Source organism: Tenrec ecaudatus, chromosome 2 (genome assembly GCF_050624435.1).
Source record: "Tenrec ecaudatus isolate mTenEca1 chromosome 2, mTenEca1.hap1, whole genome shotgun sequence".
Taxonomy (NCBI): domain Eukaryota; kingdom Metazoa; phylum Chordata; class Mammalia; order Afrosoricida; family Tenrecidae; genus Tenrec; species Tenrec ecaudatus.
The window spans coordinates 206,454,425-206,465,293 of record NC_134531.1 but is presented as its reverse complement, the minus strand read 5'-3'; the positions used below and the strand labels follow the sequence as shown (position 1 = coordinate 206,465,293).

At 47.2% G+C, this 10,869-nt stretch overlaps 1 non-coding gene across 1 annotated transcript; it reads right to left on the bottom strand.

Annotated features, from left to right (window-relative positions):
* Nucleotides 1-7,403: 7,403 nt before the first annotated feature.
* On the bottom strand, nt 7,404-7,476 carry TRNAK-CUU (transfer RNA lysine (anticodon CUU)). Its single transcript has one exon. It is a non-coding gene; the product is annotated as a tRNA-Lys (tRNA).
* Between the last annotated feature and the right edge of the window lie 3,393 nt (nt 7,477-10,869).

Here is a 10,869-nt window from a genome sequence, read left to right as displayed (position 1 = left end):
GCACCACGACACCACGTAAGACCCTCCTGCCTCTGTGCCTTCTCGCCCAGCTTTGCAGCACCCCAGATGGCGACCGAGGCGGGTTTCCTGGTGTGGACGCTGCTTCAAGCAGGGCATGGAGACAGAGCTGATCAGTGGTTTCCCCTCACCTCCCGAGTCCTCTCGGTGCTCACCATCCTGGTCTGCTCCCACAGGAGGCGTTCTCCTGTGTCCACGGAACGAATCTCTGCACTGCATTTCCTCCTCCCGCCCCTGCAACGCGGGCTGCTGCGAGGCTCTGACGCAGGCTCTTTCGCTCTCCTTTGATTAGTAAATAGGATGTTGCATGTTGATGAGAGATGATAGAATATGACCGGGAATCTTGAGCTTAATTAGCCCAGGGACACACGAAAGCATACAACAGCACAGGAGGACACGTGAGAGCATGGAGACACACCAGAGCACACGAGACACGCTATTTGCCCCTTATGGTCAGTGTTCCGTTGCTTCCATGTGCATCCCACCCAGGAGCAAATGCCTTTGTACGTTGATCCTGAGTGACACGAAACCCAGGAGAGATGGCTTTGGGCTGATGTCACTATATCAGGGTCATGACGTGCGCCCACTGGGCCAGCCTGTGGGGCCCCGTTGTTTGGTCAAGCACTAGTCTAGGTGTTGCTGGGAAGGGATTTAAGTGAGCAATATTAAAATCAGTTCCCCTGAGGTAAAGCAGACTTCCCACGCCGCCAGTGTCAGTGAGCCTCAGCCAGACAAGGGCAGTAGGAGCAACAATGGAGATTTCCTGAGAGAGGAGATTGACAATCCGCTGACGAGTCTGACTCTCCGTCTGGTCCACTGCAGCCGTGCAGCCATGTGAACCAATTCTCGCATTCTCTCTCTCTCTCTCTCTCTCTCTTTCTCTCTCTCTCTCTCTCTCTCTCATTCACAAGAGTAAGGCAAAGCGTATTGCAGCTCAGGAGGTTATGGCCACTGATTTGAGGAATTCAAACGGGATAATCTTGATAGATTTTCTCAAAGGATGCAGGACAATCACAGGGTTTATTAGGAAGAAAGATCAATTTTCTTAAAATCAGTGAGAAAAAGACCAGGAAAGTGTGATGAGGAACACCCCCCACCCCACCCCACCCCGCCTCAGTGAGAAGGATGCACTCACTCATTCTTCAAGTGGACCCAGGCCTGCCCTAAATGTCCTGGAGAAATCGTAGCCCATTCATGCTACAGCCCTGATCTCGACCCACCAAACTTCTCTTTGTTCCCAAACTCAGAGAACATTTGTAAGGCTCACGATTTGAGTCCCTTAAGAACTCAAAACTGCTTTTGGCCTAGAGCAAACTGAAGAACATAGAATTATTGGGAGAAGGGTTAGAGAGATACAAGCACTGCCTTCAGAAATATAGAGCCAGGTAGGAGGCTAGGTCAATAACCACAGCTTGACTAACGAAGGTTGCTATGGATTTTCAAGGAGCAGTGGTTAACGTTCAATGGGCTTGAATGACACTTGAAGCATTTGGCTGCTTATCAAAACTGTGGGTGATGAATCATAGTCTCATAGCATCCCTCTCCAGCACACAGGCCCAAGTGCAGCTCAGAGGAACTAAAGTCAGAGAGAAACACGAACTTTTATGAGCCTTCAGATTCCCAGTCAGGCCGTGGCATATGTGTTAGTCTGGGTTGACCAGAGAAACAAATTCATAAAAACTCTTATGTGTATAAGAAAGAGCTTTATATACAAGAGCCATTGTATATTGAGAAAATATCCTAGCTCAGTCCAGATCAAGTCCATAAGTTTGATATTAGCCTACATGTCCGAGACCAATCTATAAAGCCCTCTTTAGACTCACACAATACATGCAATGACACTGAATGCAGGAAGATTACAAGCCAGTGGGTGGAAAGTCTTGTGGATCCAGTGGTGGTGGAAGCATCTTAGGGTTGGTGTGGGTCTCCACGTGGCTCTTCCAGCTCCAGGGTTCTAGCATAGCTCTGTGTGTCTTGTTAACAGGAATACCAAGCAGAGAGTCTGTGTGTCTGGCCTCCAGCAAGCTATTTATTTCTCTAGCGCCTCCAAATAAGGTCATCAAGCTGCTACCTGATTGACAGAGTAACCTCCACCCCTTCACTCTCTATAGTCTCAAGTTGGCACCAGATTACGTAACCACCACGGGATGTTTTGTAGTACTCAACAAAGTCATATTCCTTTTTCTTTAAGATATTTGGGGGGGGGGTGGTTTACAGAAAAATGATGCAGAAAGTAGCGTTCCCATACACCCTCTTTTCCAGCACACTGTTTCTCCTATTAACATCTTTCGTTCTGTGTGACACCTTTGTTAGGAATGAATGAATTTCATCGTTACTAACTCAGGTTATACTGTACCAGTGTTTAGATCAAGGTTCATTGTGTGTGATAGTTGTATGGCTTTTGTCAAGTGCTCAAAACAAGGAGCAGTGCATTTGGAATGACTTTACCAAACATTTCCAAGTTTTAATCTTTTTCTACTGAGAAAAGACTATTTTTGCCTTGTGTGACTGGCTCTCTTCCTCTGGTGTCAAAAGACTTTTACCACCCACCATCCAAAAGAAGACAAGCTGTATACTGGGAAATTGTCTGCAGAGACCACAGACCCCACATGGAGCTACCTATCTTCTCCATTTCTGTAAGCTTAACAAAAAGACAAATAACCCAAGCATGAAATGAGGACACTCAAATGGCCACCAAATATATTTTAAAATGTTCAGTAACATTAGCCATCAGAGGATGTTAATAAATTCCACAATGAGATACCATTTTACTCCCACTAGGATGGTAGATAGAAGACAAAGTAGAAAATAACGAATGCTGCTGACGACGTAGATGCCTGGTCTTGGCAAAAGGGACTCCATTTTGAATCCGGTGCCTTCAGCTTGGCTCTCAGAATTCACCTCTCATAGACCTCCCTTTCACTGACCTCCCTCTCTCACTGATCTCCCCCTCCCCTGCTCAACCTTCAAATTCCTGGAGCCGGCTCCTCCCGGAGCCAGAATGTTTTCTGAAGATATGCACACTCCACTCTAGCCGTCCCTGGCATATAGATAAGGTCAAAGACCTTCTCCCTTCTGAAGCACCTGTGTGCACAGATCCTCCCTAGCTTGAACCCTTCCCAGCTGTGCCTGCCAGCAGGGTTATAAAAACGCAGCCTAAATTTCCCAAAGCGCGGTTTCAATAGCTCAGTTCCCTGAGATGCTAAATCCGCCCGCAAGCCTCCCGATAAAGCCTGCTTCTAAATTTTGCTGATTGGAGCTTTGGTTCTGTTTCGCACCCAAAATTCCTTACAGTAGGGATGCTGGAGCGCTCTGGCGGTGCTGTGGAGGCAGTGTGGGGCTGCTAGGCCGGAAAGGGGCCGTTTGAGCCCACCAGCCACTCAGTGGACAAAAGGGAAGACTGTCTGCTCCCTCCAAGACCACTGCCTCAGAAACCCTGGATGGAGGTCAGTTGGAGAGCTCTTGGGACATAGTGGTTATGTGTAGGGCTGCTAGCCACAAGATCAGCGGTTCAAAACCACCAGCTGCTCTGTAGGGGAAAGAGGAAACTTTCTGCTCCCGTCAAGAGTCTCAGTCTGGGTACCTTTCTTTTTTTTTGGGGGGGGGGATACCTTTCTTATAGGGTCACTATGAGTTGGAATTGACTTTATGGCAGTGAGTTTGAAGTTGTTGAGTCAGAATCAACTTGACAGCAGTGGGGTAGGTACCCATTGCTGATGGGAATAAAAAATAGTACAACCGTTGTAGAACATAGTTGGGTGGTTCCTCACACAACGGAAAACAGAACTGCCACCACTTGCTCAACTGCCCACTGCTGTCGAGTTCATTTTGATTCATAGTGGCCCTCCAGGACAGAGAAGTGCTCTGTAGGGTGTCTGAGACCTTTAAGATCTCCCTGTGAGCAGCTGATGAGCTTAACCCTCTGCCCTTGCAGGTAGTGTGCGTAACCCACCATTCAACAGCTTCGGCACACGTGACCCAACAATTCCTTGCTAGGTAACTACCCCCAAAGGTTTGAAAGCAGAAACTCAACACAGCGGCTTGTCCACCAATGTCCTAGCAGCACTCTTTACACTAGCCCAAAGGTGGCAAGACCCTAGCTCTCCATTCATAGAGCGATGGGGTGAAATGTGGCACATGCGTACAATGGACTCCTACCTACTAGCCGTAGGAGAAAAGCATTATCGATACAGGCTACGATATGGCTAGAGCTGAAAGACATTATTTGGAGTGAAACCAGTCAACCACGAAGGACAAATAGTGTATGTCCTCACACATATAAAAAGATCAGCAAAGGCAAGTGTATCTGCAGCATTTGGTAGTGGCTACAGGGAAGGGTTAATGGTGATGGATTGATCACATTCCAGCCCTATCTGACCTGCTCCAGCACGGGGCTCCATAAGGGACAAGAACCCAACTCCCCTCAATTGCCCTAGGCAGATGGCAGACATGCCTCCACCCTCCCCCACCTTCTCACCCTACTCAGACACCCAGGGTTCCTCCCACAACCTTCATTTTCTGTTGGGTTTTGCTAGGTGGGGTTGCTGAGAAAAACAAACCCAGGGCTGCTCATCTATGTATCAGAAGAAACTGTCAATTAAGAAGCTGCAGGTGAGGGGAGCTGCAGGTGAGGGGAGAGTGAGCAGCCAGTGTTACAAAAGGGAAGGGGCAGCTAGCCATAGGCAGTTGGCCGAACAGAACCTGTAAGCTGAACCAGTGCACCGAGGGAGCCAGGAGTGGGAGACCCCAGCCTGCTGGGGGCACACAGTAGGGAGGCCGAGGCCAAAGAGGAAGCAGGGACTGCCTTATTCTATCACTGAGTGGTAGAATGCCCAGTGAACTGTTTGTCTCTTTCCCCCTGTTTACTTCTGGCAGTTCCTTTGAGTCAGTTCTGCTGGTCGAAGCACTTTGGGACCCTAGAGAAGAGAGTGACTACCAAGGAGGATCAGTCACAAGGAGCCCTGTGTGGTCTGATGGTGACGAACAGGTGCTTTGAAGTGATCCTTGAGGGGAAGAAGGGAGACAGAGAAACCCCATTGTAAGAGTTCCTTCTGACTGCTGGGACAAATGTCCAGAAAGGTGGAGGCTTAACCCAACACTCATTTATTACCTTACAGTTCAAAGGGGTTCTCAGCAGCTACAATCAAGGTGTGGCCTCCTTCTGGAGGGGAAGAGCTGTCTTTTACAGCTCCAGGAATTGATGGAATACCCACTGAAATGTTTCAACAAGTTGGATGAAGCCCTGGAAGCACTCACTCGTCTGTGCTAAGAAATTTGGAAGGATGCTCTCTGGCCAGCAGACTGGAAGAGATCCATATTTGTAGCCATTCCAAAGAAAGGTGATCCCAAAGAATGGGGAAAGTGTTGATCCATATTATTAATATCACCTGCAAGGAACATTTTGCTGAAGGTAGTTTAGAACGAGTTACAGCAGCATATTGACAGGGAACTACTAGAAATTCAAGCCAGTTTCAGAAGAGGACATGGCACGGTGGACATCATAACTGACAGCAGCCAACTGACATTGCCTGAAAGCAGAGATGATCAGAAAGATGGGTTTTGTTTTTTAGAAAGATGAGTTTTATTGACTATGAAAAGGCATAAGAAATTGGGTTTTATTGACTATGCAAAAGCATAACAAATTATGAATAACATTAGAAAGAATGGGATTTTGAGAACACTTAATTGTGCTCATGCAGAAACTGGACACGGACCAAGAGGAAGTTGTTTGAACAGAGCAAGGGAGTACTGTATGGTTTAAAATACAGAAAGGTGTGCAGCAGGCTGTGTTCATAGAAGTAGGTTAGACATCAAATGGCATATTGCATTGGTTAAACCTGCTGCACAAGACCTCTTTGAAGTAGTGAAGACCAAGGAGATGCCACTTGGAAGACTAAAGTGTACCTGATCCAAGCCACAGCATGGTCCTGCATCTGGGTGTGCTTGATCGCCTCTGGGGTTGGAGCCAACTAAACTCTATTAGTGTTTTTCATTTTGTTGTATGCGTATCACTTTTTCATGCCACACCTGAAGGACCATCCAAGACACTCACAAACCCTTTTTGTTAATTTTTGATACACCTGTCTCCCATTTTCTCGTACAAGGATCCTAGTGATGACATTAGACCCGCCCAGATAATCCAGGATCATTTCCCCATTTCGAGATCCTTAATTCTGCTTGCAAAGTCTCTTGCTCTGCGAGGTCACATACTCAAAAGTCCAGAGGATAGGAAGTGAACATCATGTACAAAGTCTTCCAGGTTGAGCCTAGAGAACTTGCCTTCCTTTGGCTGGGTGGATACAGTCCAGAAATCACAAGGGGCCAGTTCTCTGATGCTCACTCCCATGAGTAATCATCTTGGAAGCAATTAGGCTGGCAAGAAGTCCATCGAAAGTGTGTATTTTTCCTCTTGTGCTGTTGGACATGAGAAGCTCTAGTCAGTGGTTAGCGCTCAGCTGCTCACTGCTTTGAATCCACCTTTTGCTATGTGGGAGGGAGATGTAGCAATTTACTTGGGTAAAGATTTACAGCTTTGGAAACCCTAGGGAGTTCTCAAGGGTTGTTATGAATCTGAATTGGCTCAAGGTCAATGGGATTTGGTCTGAAGTTGGTTACATTGGGAGCAATTGAGCTACCTCACAGGGAGCAACAGGGGTAAGCTCTTTGTTTCAGCAACCAAATAGTGATTAGCACATTCCTTGCCTGGTGTTGAAAACAAACAAAGTGGATACTTGGGCTCATTCTCCTCTTCCCTAGAAGACCTAGTGTGGAGAGAGGTCAGACGCTTATATACATTCTCCCTGGGGGCAGTTAGTCACCAGACTACAGGGTAGGCCTCTAGGGCAGTTAGTTACCAGACTCCCTGCTACTGGGGACAATACACTATTCCTCCCTGAGGCCTGCGACCAAGCGTTCTCACCCTACCAATAATGATCTCTATTAGATGAGTCAGGGAACAGGCCAAACTGACTCTGTGACATCCAAAGTTAAGTTATCCGCCCATCTTATCACATGTACACCCCCAATCCCTCCTCTTACTGTTGCATGTATGTCCCTAGACCACCCTCTCTCATTACGGTATTACCTATGGTACAACCCCTCCCTGTGATGTAATTACTCACCTTTAACTAGGGGGCTTGCACATCACCGGATAATATAAAAAGCCTGGGCTAACATTAAAGACACGCTCTCTCCCTCCACGTGGATCATCAGGTGGGGCTGAGGTGAGCATGCTACCATGAATCGTGACTGACTCCATTTATTTCAATACTTCTATCTCTCATGCTCTCTATAACTTTACTATGATCTTTACTTATTATCGCTGTACAATTGTGCCTACCGGACCCATAATGATGTGTTAGGGGCTGGCTTCCCCTGACATATGGCGCCCAACGTGGGGCATGAACCTATGACCCTGGGATTAAGAGTCCCATGCTCTACCGACTGAGCTAGCTGGACTACTTGCTCCTACTAAGGCCAGATGACCTTTGGACCTGTGTTCCCTAAATGTATCCACTCAAGAGGCTTGTCCTCTTGGGACAGAGTAGCAGTGGGAGTGACTGGAGTATGAAAGATAATAAGGTGTATGCTCTTGTCAGGATCGACAGGATAGATCTTCCCCTGGCTGAGCCTCTCCTACACCAACTGTAGCTCCAGGTGAGCCTCAGGGGTAAGCTCTCTGGGACTGTTCAGCTGAGAGTCCCCCCTTTAATATATCAAATAAGTGTTTAAGTTCTTCTGTGGGGATTCCTAAGTAAGGCCTTACCCAGTTTATCTCTCCTAGAAGCTTTTGGAAATCATTTAATGTTCTAAGATGGTCTTTTCTAATCTCAAGTCTATGAGCATCCTCCATCTGCCTGATTTCTTTCTGATTACAAAGATAGGGGAGTTCCAGGGGCTAAGAGTCTCCTCAATATGATCCTCTTTCAGCTGTTCTCGTACTAGATCATGCAGAGCCTGCAATTTTTCATTAATAAGGGACCACTGCTCTACCCATATTGGGTCATCAGATTTCCAAGTTAGCTTGATGGGTGCAGGCTTTACGACAGCGGCCCCAACTAAAAATTTGGATATCCTAGGCCATGGCAGTCATTTTAGGGAGTCACCTCAGTGGGCCATTGATCTCCTTGCTCATCCTTTCCAAGTCCATTGCCTTTATAGCCCATATTCCTCATGATATTCTGTGCTACTGAATCTCATGGAGGGGTATATAACCTAGCCCCTACTGCTATAATAGATCTCTTCCCCACAGATTAATGGGGGTGAGAGGTACCACCGGTTTCATGAACCCAGTTTGTCCTTGGGGCCTATGCACCTCAAGATTTTCCTGCTCTGCCATACCTTCTCCTGACCTACCTCTCCTATTCCTCCCATGGCAAAGTCTGGGGAGCTCAGCAGCCATGCCTTTGGCCACCGCTGATAGCTCATGACAGAGACATCGGCCCCCAAGTCCAAGAGTCCTGAGAATTTCTTTCCCTCAATAGTTAGCTCCATAAATGGGCGCTCCTGCTTATCTAGAACAGCGCTCCAAAATACCTCCGGACTCCTGGAGCCAACTGTCCCTCCCTCAGCAATATTATTTTAATTTCTAGGCGCATAAGGGAGTAGTATTAGCTGCCCTAAGCTGTCTCCCTTCCTTATGGCCCTGGGCACGCTGGATCTAACCATCGCTTTAATTTCTCCATCATGATTCTGATCAGTCACATCAGTGACATCTTGTACACTGAGTGCATTTAAATCAGATTTCCCTAACAAAAGCCCAATAGTGCCCTTGGGTAAGGGGCCTCTGATTCCTGTCTTGACTGCAGTAGGCCCATTATTTGGTAAAAGCTGGATGTTTTCCTGACTGGTCAAATTTAATGAACAGTTCCCTTTACTAGAGGAGGAGAGCCAAATATCTGGTCAGCGCTGGAAGGAGTGGACATCGGACTGAGGATCGGTCGCACTTCCAGTGGGACCCTGCATCTGAGGGTCATCTCCTACGCTCCGTTTAGAGGGGCTCGGAGCACGCCCCACTACGCATTTTTTGACTGGGCGTAATCTCCTTGTACATGTCCCTTACTGTCAAGCTTTAAATGACAATTCTTTGCCCAGTGCCCGCCTCTATTGCAGCGGGGACAGAGTCCGGGCTCCTTGGAGCCCACCTTGGGCCCTCTCCCTGGGTCCCTTCTGCTGTAAACTTCCCTGTTCTTTTGCAATATCTGCTTGCAGTCTCTCTGGTGATGTCCCTCTGCTCCACATGTAAAGCATCTCCCTTTAGGTCTAGTGTAGCTTGCCAGCAGCAGCCATGAGGTTGGCTCTATGCTCATCTGTCCCCACATCTTTGCAAAGCCTGATATAATCTAACAGCGTGCTGTGTTCTTTGAAAGGGCGTATGGCAGCCTGACACGATGTATTCGAGTTCTCAAATGCTAATATAAGAATAAGATTATCTGCTGCCCCTTTGTCTGTTATATTCTTGTGGACAGCATCCTGCAACCTGGATATAAAATCTATGTAAGGCTCATCATTCCTTTGCTTTACTGTCACGTAACTAGGCTGTCTGCTTCCTGGTGGTATTAATTTCTCCCAGGCCTTAAGACAGACTTCTCGAACTTGAGCAAAATCTGCTCATCAAAGTTTAATTGTGCGTCAATTGTGATATAATTCTCATCTCCTAGCAGCTGATGAACCCCTATATCTATGCCCTCTTCTGCATTTTTGCGTGCTCATGCAAGGGCTGCCTCATTCCATAGCATCTGATATTGCAAAGATTCTGAAGAGGAAAGGCACACTTTCATCAAAGCTTTCCAATCTGCTGGGATCCAGTGTTCTGTATCTGCCATATTCTTGACCATACTTAATTACAAATGGTGAATCTGGACCATAACTAGATACTGCTTGTTTGAGATCTTTCAGTAGCTTAAAGGGAAAGGCAGTATATTGCCTTTCTTGACTCCCTCCGGGGTGCTGCTCGTCGGGCTCCCTGTCTATAATTCTAACGGGATAAGCCATTCTGAATTCTAAGTCTGCTTCTTGAGCTATACTCTTTTCCACCAGTGAGAGCAAAGGTGCTTTCCCACTCCCTGACTCTTTGCCTCTCACTTTCCCAGCCTCACTTTCATATGCTTCCCAGACAATGAGTCCAAGGTTTCCTTCATGTCCACCCCTGGCCTTGGCTCCCTTATGTGGATGACATAGACTGCCACTCACTCCAGCGAGGGCTCCAGCTGTCCTCTCCTTCAGGGTTTTGTAGATGTAGCCATCCAAGGTCGGAGAACATATGGGTTCCTGGGCAGGCCTGGAATGAATGGCCTGGCCAACTAGCCAGGGTCCTGAAGGGAGTTAAGATTTGAAAATCAGGGCCAAGGAGGCCTGCACTAGAGATGTATAGGTAGACATATGGGTGTGGGCATAAAGCATGGCCATCTTTGAATTATATATATATATAGGTCTTTCGATGAATAATTTCTTTATTCTGTAAAAACAAATGAACATCATCTGCCTATAAACACTGACATTGCGAAGAACAAGGAAAGGCCAGCAGAGGAGACCAAAACCTCTACGCTTCCTGCTAGTACTGTCTTCCCAACAAGACCACAATGTTTCGTCCCACATTCATTCACTGAGGTAGTCAGTTTACTGTGCCAACCTGGCCGATAAACACATGTGGGATGAACTGAAGGGTGGAGAGATAAATAGCCCACCAGCCTCGCCTTTCCTGTCTCTTTCTCTGATCATTGGCCCAGTGTGTGGCTGCCTTGCTTGTTCTGTGCCTCAATTTGCAAATTACACTACCTATGGGACACCTAACCTGTGGACTGTCACTGTAAATTGAGATTCCTTCAAGACCTGCTTCGCCACACCATTGGA